We start from the raw sequence: 26,245 nt of genomic DNA, 5'->3' as shown, positions 1-26,245 counted from the left end.
ATCTACAGTGTCAAGAGTGTGCCGAGAATGCTAAATGTCAGGCATTACCTTCCACCACAAACAACGCATTGACTGACAACCTTAACTTAACGACTGAGAGCAGCAGCGTTTGCGTGGAGTTGTCAGTGCTGAGAGACAAGCAACGCTGCTTGAAATAACCGCAGAAATCAAAGTGGGCCATTCGACGAACGTATCCGTTAGGACAGTGCGATGAAATTTGGCGTTAATGGGCTAGCAATGAACTATGACAGCAGACGACTGACGTGAGTTCTTTGGTAATAGCAATAATATCTGTCGGGTCCTAGGCGAATGGAAAACCGTTGTCTGGTCAAATGAGTCTCGGTCTCACTTGGTAACTGCTGACGGAAGGATTCGAGTGTGTCGCAGATCTCACGAAGCCATATACAAAAGCTGTTAACAAGGCACTGTTCAGCTGGTGATAGCTCCATAATGGTGTGGGCTGTGTTTACATGAAATGGAATGGGTCCTCTGGCCCAACTGAACCTAACATTTGCTGAAAAGGTTATGTTCGGCTTCATGGAGACCATTTTCAGCCATTCATGGACTTCATGTTCCCATAGAACAATGCGCCATGTCAGCAGTCCACAATTATTCGCCACTGGTTTGACGAATATTCTGGACAATTCGAAGGAATGATTTGGTCACTCAAGTCGCTCTGCACGAATCCCAAGGCATATTTATGGGACGTGATCGAGAGGTAAATTCGTGTACAAAATCCTGCACCAGCAACACTTCGACTATTATCGACGGCTATAGAGGCAGCATGGCTCAACACCGTATAATGCAATATACACAGTCTGTCCAAAAGATTCGAGACTAATTGTACTCCTGGATTACAAGTGACGTCAGCGCAGTAACTATGGCGGCAGCCAGTTAACAACTGTAAGCAATGCATGTTCCTTCGACTAGCATGTGTGTGTAGCCAGTTTTTAGCGGAGGACGGTCTGTCATAGAGTGAGAACGTTGTTGTGTCACACATTGCAGTGGAGCAATATCTCTAGATCAGATGTCCAAGACATTCTTCAGAATGTTTTGAAGAAAGAGAAGCCTATCCCCCGTTGGCCCACACACCTTGACTCCTGAACAGAAACGGTGATGCGCGGACTTCTGTCATGACTAGGTAGAAATGGAAATGGTGGACAGTTCTTTTGTGGAAGAAATACACTATGTAATCAAAAGTATCCGGACACTTGGCTGGCAATGACTTACAAGTTCGTGGCGCCCTCCATCGGTAATGCTAGAATTCAATATCGTGTTGGCACACCCTTAGCCTTGATGACAGCTTCCACACTGTCGGGCATACGTTCAATCAGTTGCTGGAAGGTTTCTTGTGGAATGGCACTGAGGCGAGGTACCGATGTCGGTCGGTGAGGCCTCGCACAAAGTCGGCGTTCCTAAATATCCCAAAGGTATTCTGTAGGATTCAGGTCAGGCCTCTGTGCAGGCCAGTTCATTACAGGGATGTTATTGTCGTGTAACCATTCCGCCACAGGACGTGCATAATGAACAGGTGCTCGGTCTTGTTGAAAGATTCAATCGCCTTCCTTGAATTGCTCTTCAACAGTGGGAAGCAAGAAGATGCTTAAAACATCAATGTAGGCCTGTGCTGTGACAATGCCACCCAAAGCAACAAGGGATGCACGCCCAATCCATGAAAAACACGACCACACCATAACACCACCGCCTCTGAATTTTACTTTTGTCACTACGTACGCAGGCAGATGAAGTTCACCGGGCATTCGCCATACCCACACACTGCCATCGGATGGCCACATTGTATACCGTGATGCGTCACTCCACACGCCTTTTTTACACTGTTCAATCGTCCAATGCTTACGCGTCGCTTGGCATTTACCGGCGTGATGTGTGGCTTATTGGCAGCCGCTCGACCACGAAATCCAAATTTTCTCACCTCCCGCATAACTGTCACAGTACTTGCAATGGATCCTGATGCAGTTTGGTATTCCTGTGTGATGGTCTGGATAGATGTCTGCCTATTACGCATTAGGACCCTTTTCAACTGTTGGTGGTCTCTGTCAGTCAACAGACGAGTTCAGCCAATACGCTTTTGTGCTGTACGTGTCCCTTCACGTTTCCAGTTCGTAATCACAGTGGACGTAGGGATGTCAGGAGTGTGGAAATCTCGCGTACAGACGTATGACACAAGTGACACCCAGTCACCTGACCACGCTCGAAGTCCGTGAGTTCCGCGGAGGGCCCCATTCTGCTCTCTCAAAATGGCTAATGACTACTGAGGTCGCTGATAAGGATTACCTGGCAGTAAGTGGCAGCACAAAGCACCTAATATGAAAAAAGTATGTTTTTAGTGGTGTCCAGGTACATTTTGATCACATAGTGTATCAGCACAGACGATGAGACTTGGTGATATCAATACTAGACTACCACAAATCGAAACGGTGCAGGAATTCACATGGAGGTCAACATTTTGACGACATAACCTACATTCAAGTCAAAGTGATGAGTGTTTCCAACAACATCTCAAAGAAGGACTTTTGTCACAGACTGATGTGGCTGTGTGAACGTTTCGTACGTTGAACTCGAATTGGGGGAGGGGGTAGTGGGACCGTGTATAACACCTGAACCATTAAACTCACCTTCTTAAATTTCCTCTCTTTTTTATTGGCGCACTCTCGAAACATTTTGGACGAGGTACGGACAAAGAGGTACACGTGCAGACGTAATTATAAAAAATTGCAGTTCAATAACGTTTAGTATTCAAGTTAGTGAAATAGACCACGTTTCAACTGATGCAGAACGAATGGGCATTAATGTCGCTAATCCAGATTTTCCTGACTTGAAGTTATAGCTGATTGGCCAATTATTAATTAAAAAAACTATATGAACTGATAATGGAAAGAGAAGCAGAATATAGACAAGCAACAGGAGGGTACGGATACAGATCTTCGGAAAGCAGGTGAAGACATCTTGATCCATAATTTTGACAAGGCATTAAGAAAGCTAAGGGAAAATAAAGCGCCAAAATATAGGAATGCAGCTGGAAGTGAAAAAGACAGTTAAGAGAACAAAATAATTGGTGATACACTTGCAGAATTAAAGAAAAATTTACGATTTGAGACCCGAAGTATACTTGTATCTATAGCTGTGGTCAGTACAGCACAATACACTTATCCATGCAACCAAAAGTCCTGACCATAATATTACAAATTATGATACAACAGAACATAAACCATCTATTTTGAATACAGGTATGGTAACAGAAAGGGTCGTGGAACAAGAAAATCCGTGGTTTCACTTTGGTTGTCAACAAAACGAAAATTCAACAGAACCTAGAAAATTAATTCGACTGTGTGCCATGAGAACACCTTTCATTTAAAAGCAGGGGGTTATAGGGAAATTGGGACAGCGTGAAAAACATATCAAAAGGCAAATGACATAGTTATTCCCTTTCACCAGTGTTATTCAACAGATACAACTAAAATGCGGTAAGTCGAATCAGTGAATGCTGTAAGGGATCATAATTGAACAACGAAGGAGGGAAGATCTGCAGACGACGCTAAACGCGATCAATATCGATTAGTTGAAGGTAAATCCGGCATAAAATCAAAAAGCTTTCTTTTAATAGTTTTATGTTTTTTTTAAAATTGGGATGTCAGTGTAGAACTTAAAGAATTTAGTTACATAGTAAGCAAGGTAATATTTGATGGCAGCAGAGGTAACTTGTCAGTAGTATTAACTAAGCATAAAAAGCTTTCAACAGATATAACGTACAATCTATAAACAAGTCATGAATGACATAGGCATCTTAGTGAAATTAGACGTGTTTTAAATAGAGCTGAAGATCTCCATATGGATCGTATATTTGTCTGGAGCCAGTGAAGGCACTGAGATATTTACCGCTGTTTTCAAGTTTTAGGGACAAAACCAATGTAGGTGAACGGGATGCACAAACTAAATATCTCTTTACTCTTAAGTACAGAACACAAGAAGAAGTCTGGCTGTTCACTGAATTGATGAAAACACTCGTAGATGCATGGAGTCACCATTACAAGAAATTTTTGTACAATACAGGGTAATCTTTTCAAAAGAATTGTGTCATATATTATTGGAGGCACTAAAGCTTTCTCCCATTAACATTTTGCATCACAAATACTGACAGTAACATATGATCAAAATTTGTATTCCTTTCAGTAACGCACGTGTGAAGCAGTTTTATAATTTTCGAGGCCATATCGCTGAGCACGGTGACACTGATGTTGTTGAGATTCGTTGTTAGTGCGTGCAGCATTTGGTTTTATTAATAGATCGCTCCTTTTCAGTAGCCCGTAGGTGGAGAACGCTGAGACCATATGATTCGATCACCAAAAAATTCTCTCAAGAAATGAATTATTCTGTTGGATCCAACAAATATTTCACCCGCTTTAATACACGAAACTACCCGTTTAATGCTGTCTCGGTGCACGGCACTGTAGCACTGTTGATTCTAGTTTCAAACAAAATAGGGCCCACTCTTCGACACTGCGATACGACAACCACACTCAAATTTTATGAAATGTTTCCATGAGAGGCGTGTGGATATTCGGTTGGCCACATTTTTATATTCTGTATTTTCAGGTATCCTATACGATGAAATCCCGCCTCACTAGTGAAGAAAATACAGTCCGCATGTGTATCAACAAATGATCGAAAAAGTACGTTTAAATGCTTGTCTCCATGTGACGCATTCAATTCTTACACACTACAGATATGATACGCAAGAAATGTTTGCTTCTACGCCGCATTCTGGACGCTTCTAAGCGAAACACGAGAGTGGACATCTAGTCTTCTTGATACTTGTGAAGACGAACGGAGCGTTGCGTCGCTCACCACCGCCAGTTTAGCTTCCGACAAAATGGCAAGTTTACTTGTTCTTTTCTATGATCGGTGTTCTTGGAAACGGACGATTAATCTCCTTATTCTTCAACAGTTCTGCACTGTGGCATCTGGATATTTCCCGCGCAATGCATATGCTATAGCTGCACCTGAAGGACAGCCGAAATATTCTTCAGCGATGAAAACTCGTTGTTCTTGGGAAAATGAGATATTTACCAGAAAATGAACTGCGCAAATCTGTGGATGTAATTTGACATCTGCTCGGTACGTCTGGGTCTCTGTTGTCGGTGATATCTTTACTGCTATTTTGCAGTGGCTCATTGAACAAATGCAGTGTAACTCCTGTTTACACGATCATTTATTTTTCATACACGCAACTTTTCCACAGCACTGCAGTAAGAATGCTGCATCATATATTACATTCCTTCAAATGGCCAACAAGGGGCAAAATTTAAGTCTTGGGTAGCTGGAAAGCTGCATTAAAGCGACTTCTTTCCTCCTTCGTCTCTGACGGGGCGTCCGACCTTGGCCGAGTTTCTAGCCTGACTCACTTGTTGCTCACTGCCCCCAGCCGCTGCTCCCCTTACAACTGTTGGATTACATGCTGGATGCTTGGTTAAGTTACTCATATGCGTGTCCTTTCGCGCTACGCTTGCTTAAACTGCATTCCTATGACAATAGTCTTTAAAGTTATGGGGTATTAAGTTTCCTAGATGGAGAAAATGTCAGTAAGGAAAACAAAACAGAAACAATCTTCCACCGAATAAATGTCACGTGGATCAGTATCTTGGATTCAAACACCATATATTAAATTCGGCTGGAAAACTGGAGAGAGGGTAACAGAAATTGAAAGAGAAGTATTAGGTCTGTTCATAACAACCCGTAACACTAAGATTAGGCTCGTTAGTACATTTGGAATTCAGATCTTTAGTAACGAAAATGGTGTCATCATACACACTGCAGATCAGAAAATCGTCTCATTGCAGCCAGTGATATGGCACGGTATTGTTTTCCCGAGAACTGGATAAAAAATATCAACATGCTCATGATAAGAGATATCCTGGCAGATTAAAGCTATGTGCCGGACAGAGACTTGGGATCTTTGTCTTTGGGCTGGGGGGGGGGGGGGGAGGTGGAGGGGGGAGGGGGGAGGCGAGGGGGATGTGCTCTACCGACTGAGTCACCCAAGCGCGACTCACGACCTTACTCCCTCACAGCCTTACTCCCGCCAGCACCTCGTCTCCTACCTTTCAATCTTCATAGAAGCTCTCCTGCGAAACTTGAGAGACTAGCACTCCTGGAAGAAAAGTTATGGCTTAGGCACAGCCCTGGGGACGTGTCCAGGACAAAATTTCACTCGGCAGCAGTGTGCGCTGGTGCGCCAGCACATAATAAAAAATGAGAGAAATCAGAGCTCGCACGGAATGACTTAAGTGTTCCTTTTTCCCGCGCACTGTTCTAGAGTGAAACGGCAGAGAAATAGTGTGAGGGTGATTCGGTGAGACATGTGCCATGCACTTAATTGTGACGTGCAGGGAAGTCACGTAAATGTGGAAGAAATATGGCGGACAGCTTTTAACACCCAATATTAACTGAATTTTTCTGGGGATCAGTGTATGAGTCTTGTAAATTCATTGATTGGAACTAGTTTCGATGCTGGCAAATAAACTGTCTGGATTCAAGTGGTGAAGCTGGAGACTCTTCTTCTCCTTTTTCTACATTAATGTTTAACTTCAAGATGGGTGTTCAGGGTACACCATTGCCTTCCGCTTCATTTACGCATACGTAGCCTACCCTGCATCACTCATAAGTTTGGTCGTCCCCGGAGGGTTCCTTACCTCAGTAGCTTCCACTGATATTGTTCGAATGATGTTATTGTCTCTCAAAATGTCTCCTACAAATTTTGTTATTTGGATGTGCATCCAGAGAGATCTTGTTTCCCGTATTCGTCTCAGAGCCTCTTCAGTGGTAACTCTCTCTCTCCTACCGATCTCTAACATTCTTCTTTAGCACAATATCAGTTGTGGTTCTACCAGTTTTCTGTTTTGCTTCACTACTATTCAAAATTAAGGGCATTTCCTGGATACCTTTAGTACTTTAGAGACCTAAAAATGACAAAAAAATTTCTTTTTAATTCGATGGACGTAATAACAGCCTGTCGATATTAGGGTCCTGAGAGCAGAAAAATGAAAGGCTGCAGTTTAAGTTCTCATGGGCAGCGAAGCATTTGGAAATGGGACTTTACGTTGGACACTGTAAGTTTTTCTTAAGACATGTAAAAACCAAAACAAGTTGCATTGGAAAATATTCTGCAGTGGAGTCACTCCTAAACTTTCTTTTTCGGAATGAGTGTGTATCATACGAACTCCCAACTAGCCTGCGTTGTTGCTCCCGGTAATATATCTCGGCTACTATGATCCGGTTATTGTTAGTTCACTCACTATTCTGGTTGCATTGATATACGGCAATGAATCTTCTCATGTTGTAGTTGAACTTGGAATACGGGTAGGTATATAAGGAGATCGGACATTTTGATCTGCCTCTTTCTCCTCTTTCTCCTCTTTCTCCTCTCTCTGATGAACTGTCATACGATTGCATTAAACAAACAGCCTCTCACTCTGTCTCTTTGCCCCCAATATCTGCTTTAAATTTTCTGTTAGGACAGACAGACACAGGAAAGCATATAAGCTCAACCATTATTTCGTTTGTGAGGTGTTATAGGACAGGCAATTATAATAGAAATTTTAAATGTGCGGTGTAAAGCAAGCTTCGTGAATGAGGTTGTAAGGTTACAATCTTGGAACTCGGAAACTAATTTGGAAGTAGGTAGGAATTTCAATTTAAACTGAGAGGGTAAAGTTTGCGCGAAATGGCGGCATCTAATGAAACTTTCAATTCAATCTACGGATTAACACGGAGAAGTCGCTTTACCACGCAGAGTATACATGAAATTAGTTTGCTCCTCACATGTCTTGGATCAGTTCGAGCTTAAGCTTCTCTTCAAAACTGAAATGATTATAGTCCTAATGCGGCCTAAATCAGAGCTTCGATAAAAGAAATTACCTGTTTCCGTTATTCATTAACTTAGTTTCCTTTTAAGTTTGTAGCACTCAGCGTCCGCGTTGTCTAGTTGACTCGTTTAGTCAGTGAAGTAGTGAAGCTCTCACGCTGTCTCCAATATTTTGTCGAAAGCCAGTGTAGAGCCATTATGGGTACTTCGCACCAAAAGTAGCTATTTCCTATCTTATTCCAAGCGTGCATGAGGAGAGGAGAAATGACTCTATACACCTCATTGCGCTCTCTGTATCCGATAGAACATTTTCATTCTGTCAGAGCGAGACATATGATGACGGCAGTAGGACTACTGCACAAGCTTCTTCCAACAGCGATTCCCTAAGTTAAAGCTTTCGTGTCAGCGATAATATCATTTGTCTACAGACGGCCATTTAACTTCATTGTTCATTTCCAGTACACTTACATGTGAGCTGTTCAGACCTGGTACCATTCTAGCGGTTGTAAATGGATGCTTTTTAATTGTTTCTCTGTGCTGTCGACATTTTCTGGCAATTATTCAAATCTGAAGGAAGCTGCCATCCATTTCGTGAAGTTAGTAGAACCTTGTAAGCAGTCTTGCATTTCAAATGGTTCAAATGGCTCTGAGCACAATGGGTCTTAACATATGAGGTCATCAGTCCCCTAGAATTAGAACTACTTCAACCTAAATAAACTAAGGACATCACACACATCCGTTCCCGAGGCAGGATTCGAACCTGCGACCGTGGCAGCAGCGCGGTTTCGGACTGAAGGGCCTAGAGCTGCTCGGCCACACGGCCGGCTAGACTTGCATTTCTTTCCCTTCTTTGGACCGTACCTGGTGGCACCTTCCACGTCTGCACTCTGAAAGCCATCTTACGGTGTGTGGCACAGGCCACTTTGAATACTAGTGCCGCTTCCGCCGTTTTTTTTTTTTTTTTTTTTTTTTTTTTTTTGTCCAGTGGCGAATGGTGTGTGATAAGAATGATTCATGTTAAACTTCCATATAAACTTATGAACTTGGTCTCTCCAAGCAGTAAAACTCCAGTTTTTTCAGGAATCGAACTCCCGTGTGTCAGACAGCTTCATACGTCTCATTACTTTACATAGGAATTAATGCGAGTATTCGACTTTATGCATGTAATATTGAAGTAGTTTAACATAGGTTTGAAATTGCGCTTACTGTTGGAAGTCGCAAAGTGCTTTAATTATGAAATACTGGGGGAATAGAGTCTTGGTGATTTGCGCGGCGTTTTAAGTAAAAGCCACACTTTTAAGTGCAAGTAACTTTCGCATGATGTGTCTGTGCCTAACGCGACAGAACTTGGAGCATATATAGAAAGAATTTCTACAGTATAGCACAGAAGATAACTGAAAGAAACACACAGTGAGACGACAAAGACAATAATTGCGCTGACATGACCGTGATTTGTGATGGTCTCCTGGACATAACATGTCGAAGGTCATGGTTGTCAGTAGGCAGCATGGTCGCCACAGACGTCTTCGTCACATGGTTAGTGACGAGAGGCAGTGCGAGCCATTTCTCAGCGCTGTTGACGACTGCTGGATGGCCGCTGGTGCTTGTAGACACGCTGCAATACGCCTCCCTAACGTGTCACACAAGTGATCGATGGGGATTTAAGTCGGGGAAACGTCAGGCCAGTCCGTTCACCCAATGCCGTCTTGTTCCCAGAACCCCTCCACCTACGCGTTTCGATGCGGTCTCTCATTGTCAATCCATAAAAACGAAAGCAGAACCGAATGCACATTGGGAAGTATTGCAGTGTCACATTAATGTTGACCAGTGAGTTTGCCGTGTTCGGAGTTTTAGAGCTCTGTACGTCCATGCAAAATTTTGGCTACTCACACATAGCATAACACCCTGACCACCATAACGATCACGTTAGACAACGCTGGACGTGCCCGCGTATAGCAAGAATATGTAATGCGCACAGAAAAATTGTCGAACATTAGATGTAAGGTTTCTAGGAAGTCGCTAGGTGCTCTCATTCTGAAATATTTTACGAATAATGTATGGGCGCATTCGTGTGATTTCAATTACGTGGCCTCGACACACCACACACACACACACACACACACACACACACACACACACACACACACACACACACACACATGGGCGCATCCGTGCGATTTCAATTACGTGGCCTCCACACACACACACACACACACACACACACACACACACACACACACACACACATACTTTCTAATTGTAATGTAATACTGGTCTTAATAGGTTTACATTTTAACGTAAGATAATACCTTTTAATGAGTAGATTATTACAGAATTTGGAATTTTTCAATTCGGTCAATAACGTCACGAAATACTGAAAATTATATTTTTGCTGCCCCAGGCTTCTGTTGGATAGGCTACCTTCAACTCGGACTGGGTTCTGGGATAGGGGTTTCGTAAAACATATTTAATTTCCACGGCCTTTTCCGGGAGACTTTCGGCACCTTAATATGTACACACGAGTAACTTGGTTGTTGTTTTCTCTGCATTGAACAACTTTCCCACAAGCACAAATTTTGTTGCCTTTTCGTTTTATGCCGGGACACGGTACCACTCAGCGGACTACGCCTGTCAGTTGAAGCACACCGTTTTGCTTCATGTGTCCGCATTTCAGCACCTGACAGCATTAACGGCTTGTTCTTACCACGTGTACTTGGTCATATTAAATAACATAAAACCTACGACTTTTTATAGCTATAATAATTAGTCTGCAGGTGATGTACGAGGGTGGCTTGAAAAGTTCTCGGAAAGGAATAGAAAAAAGTACTTACATCACTGAAACCTTTTTTTATTATTCAGTGTAGTCTTCTTGTAGATTAATGCACTTGGTAACGATGTCCCAGTGCCTTGCTCCCGTCTCGAAAAAGAGTTTCCTCCAGGCCTGCCAAATAGTTGTCAACTCCGGCTGTCAATTTTTCGTTTGAAGTGAATCTTCGTCCACCAAGAAAAATTTTCAGTTTTGGGAAGAGATGGAAGTCTGACGGAGCCAAATCAGGTGAAAAAGGCGGCTGTGACAACAATTTATACCTTAGTTAGTGTAATTTTGCCATGGCGACGGCACATGTGTGCATAAATTCTGATATAATGTTGTACAGTACACCGTCGTCAGTCACTAGCAGAAATATCTGCACTTATACAAGATACAACATGCATATAAATACAAACATATATACCAGATGGTCTACTTTGATGTTAACTACTGGGCAGGTAACTGTTTGCTTTTCTAATGGATAGCCGGCCGGGGTGGCCGAGCGGTTCTAGGTTCTACAGTCTGGAACCGCGCGACCGCTTCGGTCGCAGGTTCGAATGTTGCCTCGGGCATGGATGTGTGTGATGTCCTTAGATTAGTTAGGTTTCAGTAGTTCTAAGTTCTAGGGGACTGATGACCTGAGAAGTAAAGTCCCATAGTGCTCAGAGCCATTTTTGTAATGGATATGCAGATAGGTATAGCGACGTATTAGTTAGTATTTGCTGTGTAAGATTTTCCGGTTGAACGTAATGTAAAAATGTTGTCCACTACAAATATCAATGAGATACGGATATGTGAAGCGTAATCAAAGTTATCGTGATACAGTGATGCAGTGAATTAGTACGTTTGCATGAAACATAAATTAAGGTCGCGGTCATTTGAATGTAATCTTTTGTTATGTTCAAAACTAACAGCTAACTTTGAGCTCGTTTCAATCTGAAACAGTGTACTGGATCTTAGATTATCACAGTACAAAATAGTACTATGTTAATCAGACACAGGCTCTTACGTTTACACAGTTCAGATTATAGCGTACAACCGCAAATTTTAAGTGTTAGAATTGTATTACTGTTAGTGTAATTGATATATTGTGGAGTGCAGTCAATTATTTTTTAAGGAAATGCTGAAGTTCTACCCTGTCTATGATCACTTTAAATTAAAAGTTTGTCGAAATTCTGTTTCTCACACGATAAAAAAGTCGCAATCAAATAAAAACGACACAGATAGAAAAAAAGAGTGACTAAACAGTTCGATATTCCAAAAGTAATCGCCTAGCTGTTAATACGTTCATCCCAATGCCAGACAAGACGGTCAATGCCTTCATGCAAAAATGTTTGCGGCTGCCTATGTAAACAGACGTGCACCTCTTCGTCTGAAGCATATCTACGGCCACAAGTATCTTTCTTCATGGCTTCGAAATGTGGACATCGCACTGGGTGGGATCGGGACTCTACGGGAGAGTTATAAGGGCTTCCCAGGGAAACATCTTCATAGCACGCGAAATAACCTTCGGAAAATTTTGGCGGCCATTATCCTGCAAGAGAATGACGCGGTCCGCCAACACTCTGAGTTTGGACTGTGCTGTTGAAGTTTCCCTGGGAAGCCCATGCACTCCACACAGTATCGGCCTCTTCCCGTCCGATTACAATGTTTTCGGATTTCTGGAGAAAGACATTCTTCCCCGTCGAATTTCTTCGGACGAAGAAATGCACGCCTAGATGCGATCATTCTTCTGTAGGCAGTCGCACACGTTTTTCCATGAAGGCATTGACCGTCTTGCCTCGCAGTGTGATAAATGTGTTAACAGTTATGGCCATTAGTTTTGAAATAATGTACAGTTCCCTCTTTTTTTAACTGTTTCGTTTTCAATTGACTGCCCCTAGTATTTTTGAATATAGCGGTTGCATGATAATTATTGCTAAATCGCAGATATGGCTAATCTGGAAATCTGCTGCATTGCTGCTGTCAGAGTACTCCTACTCTCAGAACACTGCTGGACCGCAGCAAACTGGGAGTGACTGGCTCGTCTATTAGAAAATTAATTATGAAAATTGAATGTAATGTGGCTGATACTTTGACACACAACTCTGACGAAACGCACATTACAAAAAAAAAGTCGGATGTGGGACTTGGAAACAGAATTTTTTCTCACTCTAAATGAAAGTTACCTGTCAGAGAGCAACCAGTTACCTGCAGGCCAGTGGTCTTCAAAAATCAGCAGCATTCCGACGGCAGCAATGTGTTTCCTTACAGTGCAGCTAATCTCGAAATAAGTCATATCTGCGGTTCATCAGTTATGATTCAGTCACTAACTTTTGCTATGAGGGGCAGTCAAATGAAAATGGGACAAAAGGGAATAAAGTATGTCGGTTTAGTAAATTTTGTGAATACAATATTTCGGTTTTGTAAATTTAGTGTATACAGATTTTGCGCTTCCAACAATGAGGATTGCATGACTGTGTTTTAAGTGGAATATCACCCATTTATTACCTTCACGTAAACTAAATAACCGAAGCTTGGACCCTCACATTGTTTCGTCTAACCTTTCAAGATAATTCGCTGTTCAATGCAGAGAACAGTATCACTCAGTCTCCATGCGTAATCAGTCCTTAGATCAGTAATAGTTACGGCATTCTTTTCAACGCAACATAACACAGAAAAACAGTTTCTTTCGTTGGCCTAAGAACTCACTGTGTAAGTGTGGTCTCTTAAAGTGACGGCACCTGTTTCTAGATTGTTCTATATGTTTTGGGTTTCTTCTTCTACTTGGTGTCTTCTGAGACGATCTTGAAACAAATCTTCTCGCCTGTACACTACTGGCCATTAAAATTGATACACCAAGAAAAAATACAGATGATAAACGGGTATTCATTGGACAAATATATTATACTAGAACTGACGTGTGATTACATTTCCACGCATTTTGGATGCATAGATCCTGAGAAGTCAGTACCCAGAACAACCACCTCTGGCCGTAATAACGGCCTTGATACGCCTGGGCATTGAGTCAAACAGGGCTTGGATGGCGTGTACAGGTAAAGCTGCCCAAGCAACTTCAACACGATACCACAGTTCATCAAGAGTAGTGACTGGCGTATTGTGACGAGCCAGTTGTTCGGCCACCATTGATCAGACGTTTTCAATTGGTGAGAGATCTGGAGAATGTGCTGGCTACGGCAGCAGTCGACCACTTTCTGTTCAAATGGCTCTGAGCACTATGGGACTCAACTTCTGAGGTCATTAGTCCCCTAGAACTTAGAACTAGTTAAACCTAACTAACCTAAGGACATCACACACATCCATGCCCGAGGCAGGATTCGAACCTGCGACCGTAGCGGTCGCTCGGCTCCAGACTGTAGCGCCTAGAACCGCAGGGGCACTACGGCCGGCGCTCCTGTTTGTGATGTAGCGTGAAGGGTAACCGCAGCCATGGTCTCCGAGCTGATAGTCCATGCTGCTGCAAACGTCGTCGAACTGTTCGTGCAAATGGTTGTTGTCTTACAAACGTCCCCATCTGTTGACTCAGCGATCAAGAAGTGGCTGCACGATCCGTTACAGCCATGCGGATAAGATGCCTGTCATTTCCACTGCTAGTGATACGAGGCCGTTGGGATCCAGCACGGCATTCCGTATTAGCCTCCTGAACCCACCGAGTCCATATTCTGCTAACAGTCATTTGATCTCGACCAACGCGAGCAGCAATGTCGCGATACAAAAAACCGCAATCACGATAGGCTACAATCCGACCTTTCTCAAAGTCGGAAACGTGATGGTACGCATTTCTCCTCCTTACACTAGGCATCACAACAACAACGTTTCACCAGGCAACGGCGGTCAACTACTCTTTGTGTATGAGAATTCGGTTAGGAACTTCCTCATGCAGCATGTTGTAGGTGTCGCCACCGGCGCCAACCTTGTGTGAATGCTCTGAAAAGCTAATCATTTGCATATCACAGCATCTTCTTCCTGTCGGTGAAATTTCGCGTTTGTAGCACTTCATCTTCGTGGTGTAGCAATTGTAATGGCCAGCAGTGTAATTCTTCTCTTCTGCTTTGACCTTGCCACTGATTCTCTCCTCTTCTTCTTCGATCTACGATAGAATGTCTTCTTTTCCAAGTATTGGTAAATTATTGCAACAACCATGAAGCAGTTGTTTTCCGGATGGTTCTCATTTCCATTCGTCTTTCCTTGTAAATTGTAGCATTTCCCTGTCAGTACAGTGGCCTGAGCTCCTACAATCTTCTCCATGCTTCAACAGCCACTAAAACAGTTCTTTTCATAGAGTAATTAATTTTTCGCAAATATATACCATGCTACCACCCGTCCATCCAATCAACTTCGAGTCCCGCCAAATCACGCGCTCATCGATGGTCCCTTCTGGACTCATAATTTTTTGCATAGATAACATGTTTCCTAACGGGCCAAAGTTTTCCTAAATACACGTAGATAACATATAACTTCACAGGTTGCGACAAGATCACGGAAAAAACAGTGATCCAGGAAGTGTGGGTCTGCCAATAATCGGTCGACGATGAGCGATAGCGGTAGTCCAAGGACTATGAGATTTGTGATCATTGGCGGAAATAAAAGAAATTCGTTCTACATATAATTTCACTGAAAAATAATGCTACAATTCAGACAACACTGAATAAAAAAATAAAAAATAGAAATATATAGATTTTTGGAATAGATTCCTAGAAAATATTGAATAGGTGGGCAGACGGTTACATAATTATTGAAGAATTTGAAATATGTTCGTTATACGTCAGGTTTCGCCTTAGGACTACTACAAAAATAATATTTTCGAAGTTGCTTTTTTCTTGCCTTTATTTTGGAAAAATTGTCTCCTTTGTACTGAAGTGGCAAGACAACCATATAGGAAAATATATGCGACATACACACATTTACCAATAATTTTTTTTAATGTGAGAAGAGGCTGAAAGCATTACCAATATTTCCAATTCTCTGGATTCATTCAGTGCTAGAGAGAGAGAGAGAGAGAGAGAGAGAGAGAGGAAGGAATGTGTCAAAAATTACAGAATTCAATTTATTCCATGGAACTGTCCTGAAATATGTTCATAAATGGAGTATCATTGAAGCAGGACATACATGAGTTACAAGCAATCACTGCGTGTGGGCATTGATTTAAATCAATGGGGAGAGTTAAAAATTGTGCCGGACTGGAAATCAGAACCACGTGTCCTGCTTACTAGGCAGATGATGTGATTACTTACAAGGGAACCTCCCCATCGCACCCCCCTCAGATTTAGTTATAAGTTGGCACAGTGGATAGGCCTTGAAAAACTGAACACAGATCTATCGAGAAAACAGGAAGCAGTTGTGTGGAACTATGAAAAAAATAAGCAGAATATACAAACTTAGTAGTCCATGCGCAAGATAGGCAACATCAAGGATAGTGTGAGCGCAGGAGCGTCGTGGTCCCGTGGTTAGCGTGAGCAGCTGCGGAACGAGAAGTCTTCCCTCGAGTGAAAAGTTTACTTTCTTTATTTTCGCAAAGTTATGACCTGTCCGTTCGTTCATTGACGTCTCTGCTCACTGTAATACGTTTAGTGTCCGTGTTGTGCAACCATACCGCAAAACCGTGCGATTAGTAGACGAAAGGACGTGCCTCTCCAATGGGAACCGAAAACATTTGATCTCAAGATCATAGGTCAACCGATTCAAAAAATGGTTAAAATGGCTCTGAGCATTATGGGACTTAACATCTTTGGTCATCAGTCCCCTAGAACGTAGAACTACTTCAACCTAACTAACCTAAGGACATCACACACATCCATGCCCGAGGCAGGATTCGAACCTGCGACCGTAGCGGTTACGCGGTTCCAGACTGTAGCTCCTAGAACCGCACGGCCGTCAACCGATTCCTCCACAGGAAAACACGTCTGCTATATTCTATACGACACTGGTGACGGCATGTGCGTCACATGACAGGAATGTGTTGTTGACCCACCTAACTTGTACAGTTGGCGAATGGGTAAAAAGATTCTTCTACCTTGCCCGATTTAGGTTTTCTTGTGGATGTGATAATCACTTCCAAAAAAGTGATCAAAACATAAGAGTTTGTCACATAAACTGCAACAAATGAATGCAACAGTTTCACAGTCGTACAGTTTTCCCTGTGGTCTTTCAAAACATATGTATTTAACGTTTTCAAATTTTTCCTTGTGTAGACCATCAAATCCTGCATATGTCCAAGCAAATCTGAACATTTCCTGGAATTTTGGGTAGTGAAGTTGATTATGTGTGAGTGCCTGAACTTTGATAATTGACACACGATCACGTAAACAGTACTGCTCTGTGTACCTGTGCAGCTTCGCAAAATCATAGAATCTTTTCACAAAGTGTTTCACTTGCCGAAAGCCAAACGCATCTAACGGTTGCACAAGAGGTGCACAACCTGGAGGAATGGTAATCACGTCTACTCCCACACTAAAATTGCCTGAAAATAAAAAATTAAACTTTTCACTCTAGGGAATACTTGAACCAAGGACCTCTCGTTCCGCAGCTGCTCACGCTAACCACGGGACCACGTCGCTCCTGAGCTCACATTATCCTTGATGTTGCTTATCTTGCGCATGGACTATTCAGTTTGTATATCTTGCTTATTTTTTTCGTAGTTCCACACAACTTCTTCCTGTTTTCTCGATTGATCTATGTTCAGTTTTTCAAGGCCTATCCACTCTGCCGACTTATAACTAAATCTGAGGGGGGGGTGCGATGGGGAGGTTCCCTTGTTAGCCACCCGGATGCAGTGGTCTTCACTCCTACACGGACTGCCCTAGCACACCTACCGTCTGTCCCAAATCCTCAACTTGTTCGCATACCACTAATGTATTGCCCCTCGTCCCTTATCCTCATTCGTCGCAGCATTTCGGCGATTCCCGTAAGAGTTCGTGCATGATGTGCATCCTCACTGAATAGGTCATTGGTCGTAATCTCGCACATACGAAGACATGCACGGAAACACGGACTAATCCTCAAGTGTAATGGCTTAGAGATAAGTGTTGCCATCTGTTGCTGGGTACGGAAATTATCAAAACTGACATTGGTCTCACCCCTAAATATCACTTACGTGAGAGACCTATGTCAATTTTAAGCTTTTAAATTTGAAGGTTAGCCCGTTTTTCCGCGAATGTCTTCATACATATACAGTCGTGCCTACTTTATTTACGCGTTGCAAGGTGTTGCCAGCTACGTAGCGGATCCACCTGGTACGGGTGAGACGCGGCGTTCGGCGTTGCATGGAGCCGCCTGTTGCTGCAGGGACGGGGAGGGCCCGGGCGGCCCGGGCGGCAGAAGCAGACGGCGCTGGCTGTGGCCCTGCGTCGTGTCCAATCGATGTGCGGCGCCTGGACATTCCGCGCGCCCGGCACACACCGGCCTCCGGCAAGCAGCTGCCTACTGGACAGCGAGGCGGGTAGCCACGTTCCAGGGCCGAACGCGCACCGGGCAGTATACCTTCGGGATACGCGCCGTTAGAAACAATGATATAGACAATGAATACGCTAATAGCGTCAGTCTGAGAAAGCTGCACTGAGATACTTCTGATATTGTTAGACACATTGCGACTTGCTTTAACCAGCGATTCATAAGGGACGCACATGGCAATCTGACTTTTGTAATTTTCCTATATTTTAGTTGAGGTTCACATATTAATCCGCCAAAACAGTTAGATGCAACTCACAAAAATTTTGGGGACCACGAGTGGAATTCTCTGGCCGTCTACAGATTATGTACCTGTGTGACAGAATGCTTACCTGCCAAGTTGGGGCTCTAGGTTCGATTCCGAGTTCTGTCATTACTTTTTTTCGTTAGTTTTTGTCCATTCAGTTCGAATAACGTTCATTTAAATAAAAATTCGTGACAAACATCCTAATTGCTGTTTTTATGAAAAATTCGTGTCCCTTTTTTTCTAGTTAAATTCGGTTTAGCCAAAAATATGACTTCTTTATTGCTGATCTTTTATATATTATTGTTTAATTTTAAGAATCGGAAAATTAAATTATTTGTTATCCTTATGCATTCTACGTTACATGTAAATACTCATTTATAACGCACATTTCTTTCTTTTTTAAAAAAAATTTTTCATGGCTCGGAATAAAAAGCAGGCCACATACATCGTAGGTGGAAATTCTACCACACAGTAACATGATCTGCTGACGAAATTCAACCATACTTTAGCGCGTAAAGCGGCCGGAAAACATCAGCTTAGATTTTCTCGAGAATTTTTTAGAGTTTCATCGAACTGCTTTTTTGATTGATATTTGAGTTTTGAACCTCACCTACTGTACATATAAAAAACACGAAAATTCGTGTGCCATTTGGCCCTCTTGTTAAATTGCGAGACTATGTACCAGCTGCCACATCTAGTGGCGCCACAAATGAGCAGCACGCTGCAACAGGTCAGAGATACACCCTCCCGTGCCGTGTCGTCACAAATTATTGGGGTGTGTTCTCTCGAGCGGCATAGAACTGCAGACACAGCGGTAGTGTGTCAGTGCCATTGTTGGTTTACATGCTTATAACATTCGAACTGACTACCCCCTGTTAACGAGCCACGCTGCATACTTGAACTACGTTTGGTGTTGGAAGGTGGCTACATTTTCATAGCACGGGCTTGAAGTCTTGCTCAATGTTAGACCTTTAGGTAACTGCAACCAGCGGGACGTCAGAGTGCACTGAATTTCAAATTAGTAGTTTTCCTCAAAGAGGGGAACACTGCCTCAACACAAGTAATTATATTAGATGTAATCACAACATAGTAGTGATGAAGAGTAGGCTGAAGTTCAAGACATTAGTCAGGAAGAATCAATACGCAAAGAAGTGGGATATGGAAGTACTAAGGAATGACGAGATACGTTTGAAGTTCTCTAACGCTATAGATACAGCAATAAGGAAAAGCGCAGTAGGCAGTACAGTTGAAGAGGAATGGACATCTATAAAAAGGGCCATCACAGCAGTTGGGAAGGAAAACTTAGGTACAAAGAAGGTAGCTGCGAAGAAACCATGGGTAACAGAAGAAATACTTCAGTTGATTTATGAAAGGAGAAAGTACAAACATGTTCCGGGAAAATCAGGAATACAGAAATACAATTCGCTGAGGAATGAAATAAATAGGAAGTGCTGGGAAGCTAAGACGAAATGGCTGCAGGAAAAATGTGAAGACATCGAAAAAGATATGACTGTCGGAAGGACAGACTCAGCATACAGGAAAGTCAAAACAACCTTTCGTGACATTAAAAGCAACGGCGGTAACATTAAGAGTGCAACGGGAATTTCACTGTTAACTCCAGAGGAGAGAGCAGACAGGTGGAAAGAATACATTGAAAGCCTCTATGAGGGTGAAGATTTGTCTGATGTGATAGAAGAAGAAACAGGAGTCGATTTAGAAGAGATACGGGATCCTGTATTAGAATCGGAATTTAAAAGAGCTTTGGAGGACTTACGGTCAAATAAGGCAGAAGGGATAGATAATATTCCATTAGAATTTCTAAAATCATTGGGGGAAGTGGCAACAAAACGCTTATTCACGTTAGTGTGTAGAATTTATGAGTCTGGCGATATACCATCTGACTTTCGGAAAAGCATCATCCACACAATTCCGAAGAGGGCAAGGGCTGACAAGTGCGAGAATTATCGTACAATCAACAGCTCATGCATCGAAGCTGCTTACAAGAATAATATACACAAGAATGGAAAAGAAAATTGAGAATGCGCTAGGTGACGATCAGTTTGGCTTTAGGAAAAGTAAAGGGACGAGAGAGGCAATTCTGACGTTACGGCTAAAGAAAAATCAAAACACTTTCATAGGATTTGTCAACCTGGAAAAAGCGTTCGACAATCTAAAATGGTGCAAGCTGTTCGAGATCCTGAAAAAAGTAGGGGTAAGCTATAAGGAGAGACGGGTCATATACAATATGCACAACAACCAAAAGGGATTAATAAGAGTGGACGATCAAGAACGAAGTGCTCGTATTAAGAAGGGTGTAAGACAAGGCTGTAGCCTTTCGCCCATACTCTTCAATCTGTACATCGAGGAAGCAATGATGGAACTAAAAGAAAGGTTCAGGAGTGGAATTAAAATACAAGGTGAAAGGATATCAATGATACGATTCGCTGATGACATTGCTATCCTGAGTGAAAGTGAAGAAGAATTAAATGATCTGCTGAACGGAATGAACAGTATAATGAGTACACAGTATGGTTTGAGAGTAAATCGGGGAAAGACGAAGGTAATGAGAAGTAGTAGAAGTGAGAACAGTGAGAAACTTAACATCAGGATGATGGTCACGAAGTCAATGAAGTTAAGGAATTCTGCTACCTAGGCAGTAAAATAACCAATGACGGACGGAGCAAGGAGGACATCAAAAGCAGACTCGCTATGGCAAAAAGGCATTTCTGGCCAAGAGAAGTCTACTAATATCAAATACCGGCCTTAATTTGAGAAAGAAATTTCTGAAGATGTACGTCTGGAATACAGCATTGTATGGTAGTGAAACATGGACTGTGGGAAAACCGGAACAGAAGAGAATCGAAGCATTTGAGATGTGGTGCTATAGACGAATGTTGAAAATTAGGTGGACTGATAAGGTAAGGAATGAGGAGGTTCTACGCAGAATCGGAGAGGAAAGGAATATGTGGAAAACACTGATGAGGAGAAGGGACAGGATGATAGGACATCTGCTAAGACATGAGGGCAAAAACTGTAGAGGAAGACACAGATTGGAATACGTCAAGCAAATAATTGAGGACGTAGGCTGCAAGTGCTACTCTGAGATGAAGAGGTTAGCACAGGAAAGGAATTCGTGACGGGCCGCATCAAACCAGTCAGTAGAGTGATGACAAAAAAAAAAAAAAAAAAAAAAAAATCTCTATTCCTCCCAAATAATGGGAATGCTCTTTAATTCTAACTTTTCTTTGGGTCACAATTTTCCTATGAAGAAAACAGCAATGCATTTTCGCAACATAATAACCGTAATACAGGCAACAACCTTGTTTACTTTAACAAATGGTTCAAATGGCTCTGAGCACTATGGGACTCAACTGCTGAGGTCATTAGTCCCCTAGAACTTAGAACTAGTTAAACCTAACTAACCTAAGGACATCATAAACATCCATGCCCGAGGCAGGATTCGAACCTGCGACCGTAGCTGTCTTGCGGTTCCAGACTGCAGCGCCTTTAACCGCACGGCCACTTCGGCCGGCTTTCTTTAACAAAACTATGTTATTTTGTCCACCAGGATATCAAGTCGCGATTAAAATAACTCAGTGGTGTAATTCTTTTGCAGACTTACCAGAAAATTATTGAATGCAGGGATTCTTGTGTTGTTCTGGTCCTCAAGCTTTGCTCAATAACGAATGAAGCGAACATTGTATTTAGGGATTTTTGTGTTGTTCCGACGTCTCAAGCTTTCCTCAATAACGAACTAAGCGAACTTAAAATCTCAAAATATGACAGTACAGAATAAAAGATCAGCTCTGGGAAAGAACTGAGGACTTCCTAAGAAATCAAACATGGCATGATGTACTTTATGAAGAGAACCCATCAGACATGAATGTATTTTCGGCGACAATGCGACGGAATGTTATGGGACTATTATTATTCACCATATACATAAACAATCTACTACATAGTATCTGAAACTCCAAGAGGAAATTCAATGGTGATGCTGTTCTATATAGAGGAGTAGAAGGACAGTAAATTGCAACGAAATGCAGAGGAACCTGCTAAATATCGATACTTGTTCCGAGGATAGGAAGTGTCTAATGCAGATAAACAGGCAGAAATCATTTTTACGCTATCTACATCAGCATCTGCGCATGTATCCCGCAAGCCACCGTACGGTACGTGACGGAGGGTATCCTGTACCACTACTAGTCATTTCCTTTCGTGTTCCAGTCGCAAATAGAGTGAGGGAAAAACGACTATCTATATGCTTCCGTATAAGAAAAAAATGGTTCAAATGGCTCTGAGCACTATGGGACTCAACTGCTGAGGTTATTAGTCCCCTAGAACTTAGAACTAGTTAAACCTAACTAACTTAAGGACATCACAAACATCCATGCCCGAGGCAGGATTCGAACCTGCGACCGTAGCGGTCTTGCGGTTCCAGACTGAAGCGCCTTTAACCGCACAGCCACTTCGGCCGGCGTGTAAGACCTAATTTATCGTATAGTATCTTCGTGTTCCTTCTGTGCAATATATGTCTCTGGCAGTAGAATCGTTTGGAAGACAATTTCAAATTCTCAAAATGTCTCTAAATTTTTTCAATAGTGTTTCTCGAAAAGAACGTCTTCTCGTCTGCATGGACTCCAATTTGAGATCCCGAAGAATCTCCGTAACCCTTACCTTTTATTCGAACCTACTGAACACAAGTCTACCAACCCGCCCCTGAATTGCTTCAATGTGTCCTTTCAATCCAACCTGGTACGGATCCCAAGCATTAGAGCAGAACTAAAGAGTATGTCGCACTAGCTCCATATTTGCGATCTGCTTTTTAGGTGACCAGTCTTCCATAAAATTCAGCCAATAAACCGAAGTCGACAATTCGCCTTCCCTACCACAATTCTCACATCCTCGTTTCATTTTCTATCGCTTCGCAGCGTTACACCTATATACAAGGGTTGTCCAGAAAGTAAGTTCCGATCGGTCGTGAAATGGACACCACAGTGAAAACCCAATGAAATTTTCACAGATGTGTTGGGTAGTGTCTCCAGTGTGACTGTCGATAGCATCAAGACGCTCTTTTCAGTTGTGAGCGCACTGTGAGCGAGTAAACGTGCCTAGAACAACGATCTCTCCTGCCAAGTAGGAGGGCTTGCTGAGAGGCTTCACCTTAATGAATGCAGCCCACCTAACACCGCTGCCACGCACTTCCTTCTTCATGGCAATTTTCAGCCGCGCTCTGCAGGGGCAGTGAAGACTGTCCTGCAGCCTTTTCGGTGGGAAGTTTTCTATCACCCACAACACAACCCTAAGTGGCTCGTCCTGAGTATCATCTCTATTCACATGAAACGCTGGATACGAAGACAGCACTTCACGGTATGTCTGTACGTTTCTCCTGTGTGAACGATTTCTCGAACGAGAAATTCGTAAATTCGGCCTTCGTTTTGCTATCTTCAGCTGACCAACCAGACGGTCAACAAAGGACTAAATGGAAGCCTTAGACCCGCTTAGCGGTTTTCCACATGATCAGAATTTTCTCAAGTTCACTGCAAGATCTTATTCTAAGGTGTGATGGTGGTGGTTGTTGTATCCTTCCCGCATTGATCTTTTCACAAACGCACGAATCTCTACTAGCATTCTTTTGCCGTCATTTGTGCGTTCCTCTTTTAACCGAGAGTGCAACAGCCTCTGCGTCCTCAGCATCATCTGAGTTTCATTGTTAAACCATTGTGGGTCTTTTCCATCCTTTAACCACTTACTAGGCACGTAATTCTCCGGACCACAGTTTACAGTATGCTTAAACTTTGCCCATAATTCCTCTACATCCATCTTACTGAAAGTAAGTGATGTCAAGTTCCTGTGGAGGTGAGCTGCTAACAAAACGATTGCCAAACAACCATTGGAAATAGTCAGATCCAATAAATGTTTCACAGTACGCATACGGAGTGATTCAAAATGGAATGAATACTTAAAACCCTAACTGACCGATATCTTATTGTTGGTCAAGAGCCTAGGACCCTTAAAAGGTAATATTTTTAGAGGAAATAAGAAACATCCAAGTGAGAACTTCGCGTTTTGTCGTAAGCTCGTTTAGTAAGCGTGAAGGTGTCACAGAAATGCTCACCCAGCTCTAGTGGCAGAAAGTATAAGAGAGGCGTTTTGCATCGTTGTGTTGTTTGCTATAAAAATTTAGCGAGTCAATAATTTAGCGAGTCAGTCAGTAAATCGCTTCCTCTTACATACATTATGCAGAAAGAGATCAGAGAGATTATAGTTCTCGCAAAGCTTTATCAACAGTCAATCTTAATTAAGTACCCTCAACCACACATGGTAAAATGGTTGCGGAATTTAGACGTAGCCGCGTGGGGTAGCCGTGCGGTCTGAGGCGTCTTGTCACGGTTCGTGTGGCTCCCCCCCCCCCCCCCCCCCCGTAGGAAGTTCGAATCCTCCGTCGAGCGTGTGTGTGTGTGTGTGTGTGTGTGTGTGTGTGTGTGTGTGTGTGTGTGTGTGTGTGTGTTGTCCTTAGCGTAAGTTAGTTTAAGTTAGATTAGGTAGTGCGTAAGCCTAGGGACCGATGACCTCAGCAGTTTGGTCACGTAGTCCTTACGACAGATTTCCAAAATTTAGACGTGGATCTAGATTTACCAGCATGTAGAGGTTACTTCCTTTAAATCTTCGAGTATTTTGATGGAGCTGTATTACAAATATTTTGTTGTATAGTGAGGGAATGTTTAAGACCTGATAATAAATCATTCGTCGAGCACGAACGAGAAACGGTGCATCTGATTTCTGATTCATGTTTTTGGATCTATATTTATCCAACAATATGGAAGTTGACTGTACAGTCTACTGAAATGTAACTTTTGATATAGTTCTTCAGGTAAAGCGGATAGTATTTTACTGTGGTTTAGGGTTTGTTCTGCAATCGGTATCATAATATTTTGGCTTACCTACGTTTGCCATGATTGAAATGTCTTAGACCAGTTACTGTGTTTGGCTACTATTTTAAAGACATGTTTACTCGTTAGTTGAAGACAGATGAAGATAATTTAAATGTAGGATGTTAGGAGTGTAATTGCAGATATGTTATCATTGGCATCTTAATATATGTATGTGCATGAATTGTTTTTTCTCTGCGTTTAACCGTCTTCCCACACACACATCATATTATTTACTGTCTGATGTTTATTGAAGAAACGTAACTCCACCATTCAGCGGACTACACCTATCAGTATAGACTAACCGTTTGCTTCCGAATATCCGTACTTCAACACCCTACCTACTGCCCAGGCAAAAGAAAAACATCAATCCCTTGCTTTTGCCAGGTGTACCTTTAGGCAATACCCACCTTAAAAACATTATTTTTAATAGCTATAATTATTAGTATGTTAATAAAGTAAATGCTGATGGAATGTTGTTCATTACACTATCTTCAATGACGAATACAAAATAGCCGCAGTTTCATCCCTGACACCCCGTATATAGTGGAGTTGGCTTGAACAGTGAATGTCGTTGAAAAGGAGAAAGCTATGGTATTTTAAACACGGCAGAGGCTGCTGAAATCGGTCAGCTTATGGCTCAAATGGCTCTGAGTACTATGGGACTTAACATCTGGGGTCATCAGTCCCCTAGAACTTAGAACTACTTAAACCTAAGGACATCACACACATCCATGCCCGAGGCAGGATTCGAACCTGCGACCGTAGCAGTCACGCGGTTCCGGACTGAAGCGCCTAGAACCGCTCGGCCACGGCGGTCGGCCTCGCTCAGCTTAAACCATGGTTGAAATAGAGAGAGCCGGCCGGCGTGGCCGAGCGGTTCTAGGCGCTACAGTCTGTAACGGCGCGACCGCTACGGTCGCAGGTTT

The sequence above is a fragment of the Schistocerca serialis genome, chromosome 1 (genome assembly GCF_023864345.2).
Source record: "Schistocerca serialis cubense isolate TAMUIC-IGC-003099 chromosome 1, iqSchSeri2.2, whole genome shotgun sequence".
Taxonomy (NCBI): Eukaryota; Metazoa; Arthropoda; class Insecta; order Orthoptera; family Acrididae; genus Schistocerca; species Schistocerca serialis.
This window is presented reverse-complemented; position numbering follows the sequence as displayed.